At 42.5% G+C, this 15,488-nt stretch overlaps 1 protein-coding gene across 3 annotated transcripts in view; it reads right to left on the minus strand.

The window, feature by feature from the left end:
* Positions 1–14,778, minus strand: part of rhbdf1a (rhomboid 5 homolog 1a (Drosophila)) — a 101,496-nt gene extending 86,718 nt beyond the window's left edge. For 2 of the 3 annotated variants that reach the window (XM_051933801.1, XM_028814128.2), the window contains exon 1: positions 14,340–14,778. The gene's annotated coding sequence lies outside the window, so the exon portion shown is untranslated. The remainder of the gene's footprint in view (positions 1–14,339) is intronic. The other variant, XM_028814126.2, reaches the window with a different exon arrangement.
* Positions 14,779–15,488: the final 710 nt, after the last annotated feature.

The raw sequence follows: 15,488 nt of genomic DNA on the forward strand, positions 1-15,488 counted from the left end.
TCCACATTTGTATTGTGCATACTTTTTTTTTTTTGAGCCTTTCGAATTACACTACTTTCATAATCTGCTCTGCATGTGTATAGCGCCAACGTTTGTGAACGTCTTTATGAAGTTCTATTTTGTCTTTTACTCTGTCATTTAATTCTGAGCCTGATTGGACGTGCTTTGTTTCAATTCCACTTGTTCCAGGCTGATAATTACTTTCCTTATTTTCTGAATTTGCTACTAGATTATTTTTTCTTTTTTTGCTCTCTTTTCTCTCCAACGCTTTTGAATCTCTTTTCTCCGCGTGCTGCTTTCTTCTTCGCTTAGTTGTCGACGTTTCATTTATAGTGTATTTTCCTTATACGCTTTATATGCGCTGACACCCTGGATCTGTGTGTGCTCAAATCCAGCACAAGCCTGAATGTTTTGCTGCCCGTTGTCTTATTTGATATTGATTAAGTAGGGCGTGTCTTGCAAGAATCTCATGTTCCACGTCATTGCGAGACGGTCCTGGGTTAATCTCTTGGCACCAAGTCTCATGTTTAAGGTCCTCGCGGGTCTTTGAACTGTCTTCCGTGATCTTAACGTGAAGATCACGTCTCGACGCCCTACTGTTTCTCTCCAGCATTTTTTTTTATAATAGAGAGACATGCAACTACAGTAGTAGGATAATAATAACCGAAATAAAAAAAATTTTTTAAAGCCCCCTCCCCCCCCCCCCAATAAGTGCAGCCACTCACTGCTCAGACGGTGAGAGTCTCGGAATTCCGCCACCTCCTCCAGTGGTGCGAGTCGCCTTTGCACGTCCACTTTGATATCTGCCCACCTCTTCTTTTTAATTTTCTCGTATACAAATATAGGGAAAATATTAGAAAAAAATTCCATTTCGAGATTTTGGATGATTCCCGCCTTTTTTATTCCTCCCTGAATCCGAAAATTCCATTTATGGAATTATGTCTGTCTGTCTGTGTGTAAACACGATTAACTTCAGTACGCTCTCAGGTCAAACAAATTTTGCATACAAGTATTAGGCACAAAACGTAGATTTCTATCAACGTTTGGGCTATTTCCGCAAATTGGAAATGGTACTTTATTTTTTATTCTTGCAGCTGCAGAGTCTGATTTATTCAACGTTACCTCTAATAATTGTTCAATATATAATTAATCTGATTTGATTTGTTGTTGATGGCTCTTTAATGTACATAATATACAAAATATAATCATTTTGCGGCTTACTCCTCAAATATCCACCCCCATATCTGAGTATATGAGTAAGTCGAGGGGGGTGACCACTCCTGATTTTTTTTTATTTCAGGCGCTGTGCGACTTTCTGAACTCGAACCTTTGAGCACCACTGCCGCGGCCTGCCACTCCATCAGTCTCCATTTTATTATTATTAATAATATTAATAATAATAATAATCCATCCATTTTCCAACCCGCTGAATCCAAACACAGGGTCACGGGGGTCTGCTGGAGCCAATCCCAGCCAACACAGGGCACAAGGCAGGAACCAATCCTGGGCAGGGTGCCAACCCACCGCAGGTAGCTGTTGTTCTTTCAATATTTAGTTTACCAGTTTTGTAATCTGCTGCGTAATGGATAGCAAATCACTTCAAGCATCAACGTCACACAGAGTGGTCGTTTTTGCAAAGTTTTAATGATCCAATAGTTGAAAGGGAAATAAACAGCGCGTCCGAATAAACGCTGCACTCTAATAAACGCCACAGGTCCATTAATCCTGAGAGAAGCGAACACACTAGGGCTAATTTAGAATCGCCAATCCACCTAACCTGCATGTCTTTGGACTGTGGGAGGAAACCGGAGCGCCCGGAAGAAACCCACGCAGACACGGGGAGAACATGCAAACTCCACGCAGGGGGTCTGCTGGAGCCAATCTCAGCCAACACAGGGCACAAGGCAGGAACCAATCCCGGGCAGGGAGCCAACCCACCACAGGGCACACACAAACACACCCACACACCAAGCACACACTAGGGCCAATTTAGAATCGCCAATGTACGTAACCAGCATGTCTTTGGACTGTGGGAGGAAACCGGAGCGCCCGGAGGAAACCCACGCAGACACGGGGAGAACATGCAAACTCCACGCAGGGAGGACCCAAGAAGCGAACCCTGGTCTCCTAACTGTGAGGCAGCAGCACTACCACTGCGACACCGTGCCGCCCAATAATAACAATAATAATAATAATAATCCATCCATCCATCCATTTTCCAACCCACTGAATCCGAACATAGGGTCACGTGGGTTTGCTGGAGCCAATCCCAGCCAACACAGAGCACAAGGCAGGAACCAATCCCGGGCAGGGTGCCAACCCACCGCAGAATAATAATAATAATACATTTTATTTATGTAGCGCCTTTCCCATTCTCAAGGCGCTTATTATTATTATTGTTTATTTCCCATTGATTAATGCACCAAATTGTACGTTGATTCAATTGTCTCCTGTTCGCATTCGCTGAAATTCTTCTTTTTTAACACGTGCTTTTGCCATTATCATTAAACAAAACACTGAACTGAAAAGAAGGGTCTAGCTGCAGCTTGCAATACCTATGGCGCAGATCAGGTACAGTGACGTGCGGTGAGGTTTATGGCTGGTGACTCCTTCAGAGTCAGATTTACAAAAATATGAACCCTAAAGAGTCACATATTGACTACTCAGTTAGCAGCCTGCACACTGACTACTGGTTATGTTTCATATCTCATCAGCATTCTTTACACACACATCGGTTAAGGCGCATATTTGGCTAAGAAAGAACGATTTATAGCGGCGAGAGAGAGAGACAGCGGAGAGAGCGCATTTGCTCCTCACCCTCCATGTGTTCTAAATTTGCCGTTGCAATTCCACAATTCACACTCATTCAATACAAATGAAAGTATTGAGTGGTGTACAATAAACGGATTTCAATTTGACTTTAATTGAAATATTTAGTTTTTTATTCTGATGCCTTAAGCAATTTTAATAGCGACTGTTCAACAAAAGGATAATCCATCCATCCATCCTCTTCCGCTTATCCGAGGTCGGGTCAGGGGGGCAGCAGCTTGAGCAGACTTCCCTCTCCCTGGCCACTTCTTCTAGCTCTTCAAGGAGAATCCCGAGGCGTTCCCAGGCCAGCCGAGAGACATAGTCCCTCCAGCGTGTCCTGGGTCTTCCCCTGGGCCTCCTCCCGGTTAGACGTGCCCAGAACACCTCACCAGGGAGGCGTCCAGGAGGCATCCTGATCAGATGCCCGAGCCACCTCATCTGACTCCTCTCGATGTGGAGGAGCAGCGGCTCTACTCTGAGCCCCTCCCAGATGACTGAGCTTCTCACCCTGTCTTTAAGGGAAAGCCCAGACACCCTGCGGAGAAAACTCATTTCAGCCGCTTGTATTCGCGATCTCGTTCTTTCGGTCACTACCCATAACTCATGACCATAGGTGAGGGTAGGAGCGTAGATCGACTGGTAAATTGAGAGCTTCGCCTTGCGGCTCAGCTCCTTTTTCACCACGACAGACCGATGCAGAGCCCGCATCACAAAAGGATAATAAGAAACACAAAAGAATATTTTATTTAAGGACAAAATTTAGTTTTCAAATATTGGACTGTTTTTTTTTTCTTAGTCTGATCCCATTTTTTTTATAAAATTGTAAACCGTTTATGGTCTTTTAACCTTAATTTGTACATGAAGTCCATGCGCTTATCCTTCTGCACGAAAATCTCCGTCACTTTCTTCTAAAAGTCCCTCCTTATTTTCCTTTAGTTTCCATTTTGGCAGTCAGTCGGAACAAAAAATAAAAATAAACGGCCCCGCTGCAGCGCACTTGACTTTCTGATATCGCGAACTTATCGGCGCCTCTGAGTAGAAGAACAACAACGAGCACCTGTTGGGCTCACATGCGCCCCCTTCAGGGCGCCACGGTACTGTCTAACTCTCCTTGTGCCTTTTCACTGCGGTTTTATGTCCGATCAGCAAGACTAAATATGTCACACACATTCATTAAAGATATTAGTCAGACTGTGGAAAGTCAGGGTGTATAATAAATGTGTCTACAAACTTTACATTGGCCATACTGAGAGACAGCGTCAGGCACGCGCCGATTGAAAACATCAACCCTGTCAGTGTGTGAGGAGAGCGCAGTCCGAGGTGAGGTGAGACTCGTCGCTGCCGTCCCTCGCTTTTCTCCCCTGCATTTGAACAGGAAATGTGCAAATTCAGCGATTTTGACTATAAAAATGATCATAATTATTGGAATCATACAGAAAACTAATTTATAACACAGACCAGTGGACACATTTATTTAATGCTGGTTTTTTTTTACTTTTCATGATGACAGGTGAGGCAGAGAGAGCCCTGAGCGCAGGTCCCTGATCAGGTGATACCCATAAAGTCAATCACAAAACAATCTTAACAGTTGTGTAACGGGCCCTAATATTAATCATAGTGTAATACGATGGGTGTTACGTGACTGACGTTGACGGCGGTTCTTGATGTTGGGGCATGACAGGTACGTGACTGGCCTCATAGGTACTGCGGTCTGCAATTACACTGTTGGCACTGAACCGCCTGTTTATATTGATTTGCATATTGGGTTAAGCCATCTAAACTACCACTTCAGCACCACTGGTCCAATAACGACAGGCATCCCTGAGCTTACCACGCGAGTGGGCCTCAGAGCCCACCTCACACCCCCGAGTCCGAGTTAACAAAGGCAGAGACTCCGAGTGCGTCGACTGCCAAAGGGACAATAAAATTGTTGAATGACGGACTCGAGCCCAGCCAAGTAACTCGGACTGTCTACAACAAATGAGTCAAGAATGCGGGCCCAAATTAGCGAGGCTAAAAACAAAGATATCAGATCTGCGGTTCAAATACAACATTTCCGTTGTTTGCCTGGAGTTTAGGAATTACTAAGAAAATATAAATAGCACATGGCTTCTTTCCTTCTTTTTTCCCTTCTTTATTATGCTGGTGAATTGACAGAAAACAAAAAAAAAGGCAAACACTTCCCGGATGCTGGACGTGAGCCACAACATCGATTTAAGGGACACCAAAATAACCCGAAATGGAAGAGCAGCCCCCACCCCTCCAACCCCCAGAGCATCGGAGCGCTCAGGAAAAGCAGAGAAGGAACAGCTGGGAGCAAAAAGAGCCGCCAGGCTGGGAAAGGAGAGCGGAGGGAACTGCCTCGGGGTTGGGACCAACCGGCCATTAAACGGCACACAGACTGGCGGGCGACGCCTCGGGAATAGCGGCAAGTCGGCTAACGGGAGTAACGAGGTGTGCGTGCGTGTGTGTGTGTGAGTCGTAATAGGGCGGTCAGTCACGAGGACACACGACAGTGACATGTAAAGATGCCGAACACGCAACACATCAGCACTGTCTGGCATTTCATAAAAAGAGCTTTACATCTGACTGATGTGAAAAGCACTATGTGATAAATGGGTACAAGAAAGGCACTATAACACAGGAAAAGTACTTTCTAAGCAATACATGGATACATGAAAGTCACTACAAAATAGAAAGATAAAATGCATCACATACACAATACAGACTTTGACAGATGGATACATAGATGTGAAAGGTGTGCAGACAGAGAGAGAGAGAGAGAGAGAGAGAGAGAGAGAGAGAGAGAGAGAGAGAGAGAGAGAGAGAGAGAGAGAGAGAGAGAGTGTACGTGTCATAATGGATGGACTGAGCGGACATGGCTGCTGGAAGCAGTTCATTCCCCCACACAGCAGGTGGCAGTGTTCCACAGCGCTGAAACCAGTTAGGACACCCGCAAGGCATGCTGGGAATTGGAGTTCAGAAACGCTGCCCTGTCAGGGTCCTTGGTTGCTGCCAGTGGGTGCTGTCGGCGGGAGGACTGCCCTGCTTTCCATGTGACCTGGAATGGCAATGGAAGACTTGGGTGTGACACCAGAAACAGTTCCCAGGTCTAATTTAAAAGAAGCCCACGACCTTCACCTCGGGGACTCAGAGTCGGGAGGCAGCGGGTGGACACGCACTTGGAGAAATGAAGGAGGGAAGAAATCGATTACTTATTATATTGTGGTATTGATCTTTTGTCTGGTGATTACTGGAAATGTGCTGCTGACAAATAAAATACCCTTTATTTGAACCTGGAATTGTGTCTGAGGTTTGGGGCTCAGTGGCACCCCCTTGTGGTTACAACAGATAGATAGATAGATAGATAGATAGATAGATAGATAGATAGATAGATAGATAGATAGATAGATAGGAAAGGCACTATATGATAGATAGATAGATAGATAGATAGATAGATAGATAGATAGATAGATAGATAGATAGATAGGAAAGGCACTATATGATAGATAGATAGATAGATAGATAGATAGATAGATAGATAGATAGATAGATAGATAGATAGATAGGAAAGGCACTATATGATAGATAGATAGATAGATAGATAGATAGATAGATAGATAGATAGATAGATAGATAGATAGATAGATAGATAAAATGCACTATATGATAGATAGATAGATAGATAGATAGATAGATAGATAGATAGATAGATAGATAGATAGATAGATAGATAGATAGATAGAAAAGGCACTATATGATAGATAGATAGATAGATAGATAGATAGATAGATAGATAGATAGATAGATAGATAGATAGATAGGAAAGGCACTGTATGATAGATAGATAGATAGATAGATAGATAGATAGATAGATAGATAGATAGATAGATAGATAGATAGATAGATAGATAGATAGATAGATAGGAAAGGCACTATATGATAGATAGATAGATAGATAGATAGATAGATAGATAGATAGATAGATAGATAGATAGATAGATAGATAGATAGATAGATAAAATGCACTATATGATAGATAGATAGATAGATAGATAGATAGATAGATAGATAGATAGATAGATAGATAGATAGATAGATAGATAGATAGATAGGAAATGTCTATATGACAGATATGGATGTGTAAATGTGACTGGCAGTCTGTAATACGTAGTTGGATGTTGGATGGACGTAGTCGTGTTGCTCGTATCATCATGTGTACCAAGTACAGTGAAATTCTTATTTGTGTGTCCAACTGACATCCAAACCATCAGCCCAATGCAGTGCCACGATGAACTAGAAGAGTAAAAACGGAATTCCAAAAGGAGACGTGCACTGGCACTTCAGGAGGTGGCTGTGTGTAGTTCCAGCTCATAATGGAGGGGCCGCCAGTTACTGAGTAGAAGGATTCATTGACTTTGTTACAGAGGACAGTCCGAGTCTAACGGTCCAGGAGTTCTGATCCCGTTTTAGATGAAGAAAGACTTTGTTTAGGATGTTCCTTAAGATGTCAGGCTCATCTACGATTGCTGTAATATCTAAAGTAATGACCACCTTGAAGGGTTCTAATACTTCTTCAAGTGTGAGAATATCTTGCTCTTTATTTATGTATCCATTATAAAGTGCCTTTCACATCAGTCTGTACTCTGTAGTGTCTCTCCTATCTCTCTGTCTGTCCATCTCTTATTTTATGGTGTCTTTCACATGTAACTTTCTATTCATCTCGCATGTAGTGGGTTTTACATCTACAGTACCTCTCAGTCTCTCTATCATATAGTGCCTTTCACATCTCTTAAATAGCATATACAGCCCATGTATGTATGACTGCAAGGCATCAGCCAGTAAGCACAGTGTCACGGGTTCAATGCTCCCTGCCAGTGCTCACAATGCCACACTGAACATGGAGAACATCTCAGGCCATGGTGGTGTATTTTTTTTTTGTTTGTTTCTTCCTGTGTTCTTGTCAGCTTTGTCTGGGATCTCCATTTCCCCTCCACAAACTGAAACGCTCGCCATTGGGCCCGTGCAATTAGTCATAAAGGGTGCATGCATGTCATTTTACCTTGTGATGGACTAGCATCGTGTCCAGGTGGGGGCGGTGGGGCTCCATCTTGGTATCCGATGCTCCCCACGTGGACTTTGACATTTGTTAGGACCACCAGGAGCCAGAGCTCCAGAGCTTATCCTTGCAGCACTGGGGGCACAAGGCAGGAAATATGGTGCCAGTCCTTTACAGGGTCCACCATACCCATCCTGTCCTGGACCAATCAACTGATCGCACCCGTCTTTGGGAATATGTGAGAAAAACACAAAAAAAACTCAAACAGAAAAGGGGAGAACATGCAAACAACACACAGACCAAGACGAAGCGCTGACTTCAAACGGGACGCTGGGTCTGTGTGGCCAAAGTCAAAGTCGCTGCCCCACCATGATGTCCTCCATTAGCTTAGACTGGAGGCTGATAGGTGCACAATACAATAAAATCATCAAATACTAATCAAAACAGTGCAGATCATTATATTATATTATATTATATTATATTATATTATATTATATTATATTATATAGGTACTGGTTCCTCTCTAACTGTGAACTGGACTAAGAAGTTTTAAGATGATTATGTTGTGTTATGTGATATGACATTACATACAGTACATCTGAGAGCTTCTCACTACTGTGCCATTTATATTATATTATATTATATTATATTATATTATATTATATTATATTATATTATATTATGGCAGGTGAGGTGAATGACGCTGGTCATCTCGCTCCAATGGCTCCTGTCAAGGGGTGGGTGGCTTATATCATGCAGCAAGTGATCATTCAGTTCCTAAAGGTGATGTGTTGCAAGAAGGAAAAATGGAGAAGCATAAGGATCTGAGCGACTTTGACGAGGACCACTCTGTGGTGGCCACACCACTGGGTCAGAGCATTTCCAAAATGGCAGGTTTTGTGAGATTGTTCATGGTATGCAGTAGTTAGGACCTACTAAAAGTGGACCATGGGGTGACAGGGTGATGGACCCCTAAGGTTTATCGATGTATGTATGGAGACTGAAGGTCAGCCCGTCTGGTCCAATCTCACAGAAGAGCCACCGGAGCACAAACTGCTGGAAATCCTCATTGCTGGCCATGAGAGAAAAGTTTCAGAACACACAGGGCATTGTATGGAGTTGTGTGGCTACAGACTGGTCAGGGTGCCCCTGCTGGCCCCTGCCGACCACCAAAGCTCCTACAATGGGTACCCGAGCATCAGGACTGGACTATGGAGCATTGGAAGCAGTTGGCCTGGTTTGAACAATCCCATTTTCTTTAAATATTATCATCTGTCAGCCAGGTGTGTGTGTGTGTGTGTGTGTGTGTGTGTGTGCTTTGTTGTTTACCAGGTGTAGAGAGTCAGTGGGACACTCCAGGTGATGTTCTGCTGGAAAGCCTTGTGTCCTTCTGTCCATGTGACTGTTACTTTGACACGTGCCACCTACCTGAAGATTTCTGCAGACCACACACACCCCTTCATGGCAGCGGTATTCCCTGATGTCTTTCGGCAGGATAAAGCGCCCTGCCACACTGCAAAAAACGTTCAGGAATGGTTACAGGAACACGACAAAGAGTTCAAGGTGTGTGGACTTGGTCTCCAAAACCTCCAGATCTCAATCCGGTCGAGCATCTGAGGGATGAGCTGGAAAAACAAGTTCGATCCATGGAGACCCCACCTGACAACTTACAGAACTTAAAGGGTCTGCCACTAGCATCTTGGTGCAGATAGCATTGGGCACCATCAGAGATCTTGAAGAGTCCACACGGCGACGGGTCAAAGCTGTTCTGGTAAGTTGGGGGGTTGGGGGGGTGTTGATGTTGTGGCTGATCAGTGTGTGTGTGTCTGTGTGTGCGTGTGTGTGTGTTATATTAAAGCTGTAACCCTAAACTGAATTAAGAGACTTGAAGAAGATCGAATGTGTTACATTCTCTTACATGCAGTACTTCCTGGCCATTATTATGTTTTGTTACACTGTGTTACATTACATTATGTTTTGCTATGTTATGTTATGCAATGCTGTATTATGTTACATTACATTACGTTACGTTACATTATCCTATGTTATATTATAGTACGCTTCACTATGTTACGTTACATTATGTTTTGCTATGCTATGTTATGTTACATCACGTTATGTTATGTTATATTAAGTTATGTTACATTATATTATGTTACATTATGTTATGTGATATTTTGTTATGTTGTGTTACGTTATATTATGTTACTCTACATTATGTTACATTAGATTATGTTATGTTACATTACGTTACGTTACACCATGTTAGGGTTAGGGTTATGCTATTTTATATTTTGCTACATTAGGTTACATTACATTAGTTACATTATACTACGCTATGTTATGCTACGCTATGTCACGTTATGTTATGTTACATTAGGTTATGTTATGGTTATCTTATGCTGTGCTACGTTACATTATGTTATGTTATGTTATGTTACATTACATTATGTTTCATTAGATTACATTATGTTATGTTACATTACGCTACACTATTTTACGTTACATTATGTTATGCTATGTTACATTACGTTCCGCTTTGTTACGTCACGCTATGTTAGGTTACGTTACATTAGTTACATTATACTATGCTATGTTGTGCTTCGCTATGTCATGTTATATTAAGTTATGTTACATTATATTATGTTACATTATGTTATGTGATATTTTGTTATGTTACGTTATATTATGTTACATTAGATTACGTTATGTTACATTATGTTATGCTATATTACATTACGTTACCTTACACCATGTTAGGGTTAGGGTTATGCTATTTTATATTTGGTTATCTTATGCTGTGCTACATTACATTATGTTATGTTATGTTACATTACATTATGTTTCATTAGATTACATTATGTTATGTTACATTACGCTATGCTATTTTACGTTTCATTATGTTCTGCTATGTTATATTATGCAATATTACATTACGTTATGTTACTTACTGAATGTTATGCTATTTTACATTTTGCTACGTTAGCATAGTATAATGTAACTAATGTAACGTAACCTATGTTATGCTACACTATGTCACGTTATGTTATGTTCTGTTGTGTTATGTTGCGTTATGTTATGGTTATGTTATGTTGTGTTACGTTACATTATGTTATGTGATGTTATGTTGTATTATGTTACATTACGCTACGCTATTTTACATTACAATATGTTATGCTATGTTATATTACGTTATGTTACACTATGTTACGTTATGTTATGCTATTTTACGTTTTGCTACGTTAGGTTACGTTACATTAGTTACATTATACTATGCTATGTTATGCTACACTATGTCACGTTATGTTATGTTCTGTTGTGTTATGTTACGTTATGTTATGGTTATGTTATGTTGTGTTACGTTACATTATGTTATGTGATGTGATGTTATGTTATGTTGTGTTATGTTACATTACGCTACGCTATTTTACATTACAATATGTTATGCTATGTTATATTACGTTATGTTACACTATGTTACGTTATGTTATGCTATTTTACGTTTTGCTACGTTAGGTTACGTTACATTATGCTATATGTTACGCTACGCTATGTCACGTTATGTTGTGTTGTGTTAGGTTATGCTATGTTACATTACGCTACGCTATTTTACGTTACATTACGTTACGCTTTGTTACTTCACGCTACGTTAGGTTACGTTACATTATGCTATATGTTACGCTACGCTATGTCACGTTATGTTGTGTTGTGTTAGGTTATGCTATGTTACATTACGCTACGCTATTTTACGTTACATTACGTTACGCTTTGTTACTTCACGCTACGTTAGGTTACGTTACATTATGCTAAGCTATGCTACGCTGCGCTACGTCACGTTATGTTACACGCAGCACAAATGAGAGCTTGGTGTTGTAGCTCAGTGTTCACAGGCGGATGCGAAGAATCATCGTGCGTCAAGTACACACGTTTAGCACTAAGAGCAGATGACTAAGTAGGAACACATCAGCGGAGTCAAAGTGCAATGATGTGTATGTGAAAACATAATGAGGACACACACAGACACACACACACACACACACAGGCCGGGCTCAAAAGCTGATTAGCAGATACTCCAGGCATCAGGTCATAAAGGCCCTATATAAAACCCAAATACCTCATGGCGGCCAATTCCGCCCCCCTAGACAGGCCAGTAAATAGCCCTGCTGGCACCGCCCGCCGGGCTCCCCGCGCAGGCCAACACGCTGTGTGTACAAACAAAGCCAGCCGGGCCGCCAGTCCGCTGGGCACAGAAGCCGAAGGGCCGCCCTGTAGCCGAACTGTAGATTGCACCGACCCCTGCGGCACCCAAGTCTGTCCGTTCAGGTTATTTAGTGAGAGACGCAAAGAAAGACCGGCGAGGTGACGTTACAGACAGCAGGTCACCGTTTGAAACATTTAAACAAATACCGTAGTGAAAGACCGGCGAGGTGACGTTACAGACAGCAGGTCACCGTTTGAAACATTTAAACAAATACCGTAGTGCGGCTTCGCAAAGGGTCCACATCAGACACAAAACTGCTGCCTCCCAGCCAGCCGGTCTACGCACGCTATAAATTCACGTTTTATGAGCACAAAGCAAACTTGTTACTGGCTAAAATAATGCCATGTGCGCACAAATCAAAAACGACGGCCTCCGTAAACTCAGAGGGGAAATGCCTGATGTATTTTTCAGGTTTGCAGACTGGAAATCACCCGGTGAGGAAGCTCGCGAGCTGACCGGACTTTCGACCGCTCCTGAGGTGGCCGCAGTAACCATAAGCGACCCCAGGGGCTCTTCATACAATTTCCAAGAGATCCTGCAATAAATCTCGCCCTTCCAGCTTAGTGGCTGTGTAAATAACGTTATCTGATCCCTCCTCGGGTTTCTCCTTATCGCCTACTGAACGTGCGGCGGCCGTTTAAAACGAACGGGACAGCGTGGAACGAGCGTCTGCTGGGGACTTAAAAAAAAAAAAACACCATATGGAATTTACAGCACGCGTTCCACGGAGACCGAAGTGAAAGAAAAAGCGCTCGTTAGTCTCCGGTAATCACAGAATGTAAACGAAACGGAAACTCAAGTTGAGCACTGGGGGGACACAGACGCGAGAACACACATCCGACTTTCCAGGTCCAAATTAGTCGAAGCCTGGGCTGTAGACATGTGCCCATCCATCCATCCATCCATCCATTCATCCCTGTAGATATGAAAGGCACTATACTGAAGATAGACATACAAGTCTGAAAGGCGCTATATAATTGATAGATGTAAAAGTTGCTATATGTACAACATAGATAACTAAAGATACGTAAAAGGCGCTATATATATATATATATATATATATATATATATATATATATATATATATATATATATATATATATACACACACAAACAGACGTAAAAGAAACTATATAAAAGATGTATAGATAGGCAAATGTGAAAGACAGATATAGACAGACAGCTAGATAGATATGAAAGGTGCTACAAACAACATAGACAGATAGCGAGCTGTAAAAGTCGCTATATAAATATAGATAGATGTAAAAGGCGCTATATAAAATATAGATATAAAAGGCCCCATATAAGATATATATAGGCAAATGTGAAAAGCGCTAGATAGATAGAGATAGATATGAAAGGCACTATATCATAGACAGACAGCTGAAAGCCACTATAAAATCGATTCCCACCCTGGACAAAGAGCGCCAGGCCGCCACAGCGCAGAAGCACGTCTCTCTTTACACACAGGACGTTGAGTTGACGGATGACTAGCGGCCGGATATGGTCATTGTATTCTCAAGCATGCGGACATATACAGTATCTACATTTATTAATACAGTCAAATTCAAAGTTCAAATTTTTAAAGTCCACAAAACTCCAAACAAGCCAAAAACAAAACCACAAACTTGGCGGCTGCGATTCGACTCTTTGCCGTTTTGATAAGACTATCATTTCTGTTTGAATCAAGCCCGATGTGAAGAGTATGAGAAACTGTTAACAGCGGCGGAAAGTTTGATACTCCGATAATATGTAGAAATAAAAATTTAAAGCGAGATAAGCGATCAATGGCAACAAAAAGAAAGGAGATACGAAGAGTAGTTAAACCAGAATGACTGCAAAGGAAGCCGAAACAGCCGACCAGATCCACTGTAACAAAGTGGCGGAGTGACGAAATGGCGTGTAACCGCGGCACTACCGGCAGGTATCACACCCGCGCCAAGCTCCGCTGCCTTGCCTGCTCACAATGAAAGGCGCCTCATTCTCCAGACTTTGCCTCCTGGAAAAGGCTCCGAGGAAATACAGCGTGTCATCTCGCAATGAGACTTCACCGGACAGGAAGAGCCGCTGCAAGTCCAGCCGGCTGTAGTGAGAGCGCTGCACATCATCATGCGCTCAGCGTCCATTCAGAACTACAAATTCTCACAAGCGAGCGACGAGCAGAAGTCCGGTGGCAGGCGTTGCAGCTCTGCGGATGTCACGACTCACCTTTCTGGAAGTGCGGCTCCTGTCGTGAACGATCTCAGCCAATGACAGCGGCTATAAATCCAGGAATGGCAACTAGCGAAGCTCCGCGAAAAACACCCTGGGACGGAGAACGACATGAAACGAAGAAGAACAACGTGAAGAACAAAAAGAAAAAAAACACGTCCGTCCGCCCGCAGGAAAATCCGATTGAAAAGGGGAAACGCTGAAGATCGCAGGGAATTTCTTGAGAAAACCATGCAGTTCCGCCCCGACTTCAGCGCATTCCATGACAGTGTGCAAAACTCGCAGACTCCGCCCCCGCCACATGCGGCCCCGGGGGTGGGCCGGGCTTGCCAGGGACGGCCGACGAAGAACGCAGCGTTAGGGGAAAGGGGGGGTCTGAAACTACGGGGGATGGGAACTGGCGGGTGAGCGGCGATCACGCGAGTCCCGCGGGCAACGGCAGGACGTGACCAGAGGTGACAGGGCGGCGCGGCGCCTTGGGAGCACGTGACCCGACGGGCCAATAAAGCGCTTCTTGAATTTGGATTGTCACTTGATACCGTGGGGTGCTGGGCGGCGCAGTGCGTAGACGAGATGGGTTCAGCCTCGGGCCGGTCAGTGCTTGTGTGCGGAGGGCGAGCTCCCAGGAACCCGGAAAAGTAAGCGTGGCCCATTTAGGCTTGTGTCCAGAAATAGATGGCTAGAAAACAGATGGATTGAATAACACAACATAAGATATAAAAATATAAAATAATAATATATACAGTAAAATATATATTACATAGTGCCTCTCATATCTATCTGTCATTCATATGGTGTCTTTTACATCTTTCTCTTTCAATTATAAAGTGCCTTTCACATCTATCTATCTATCTATCTATCTATCTATCTATCTATCTATCTATCTATCTATCTATCTATCTATCTATCTATCTATAGTGCCTTCTATCTATCTATCTATCTATCTATCTATCTATCTATCTATCTATCTATCTATCATATAGTGCCTTTTATCTATCTATCTATCTATCTATCTATCTATCTATCTATCTATCTATAGTGCCTTTTATCTATCTATCTATCTATCTATCTATCTATCTATCTATCTATCTATCTATCTATCTATCTATCTATCTATCATATAGTGCCTTTTATCTATCTATCTAT

This window comes from Erpetoichthys calabaricus, chromosome 11, assembly GCF_900747795.2.
Source record: "Erpetoichthys calabaricus chromosome 11, fErpCal1.3, whole genome shotgun sequence".
NCBI classification, from domain to species: Eukaryota; Metazoa; Chordata; class Cladistia; order Polypteriformes; family Polypteridae; genus Erpetoichthys; species Erpetoichthys calabaricus.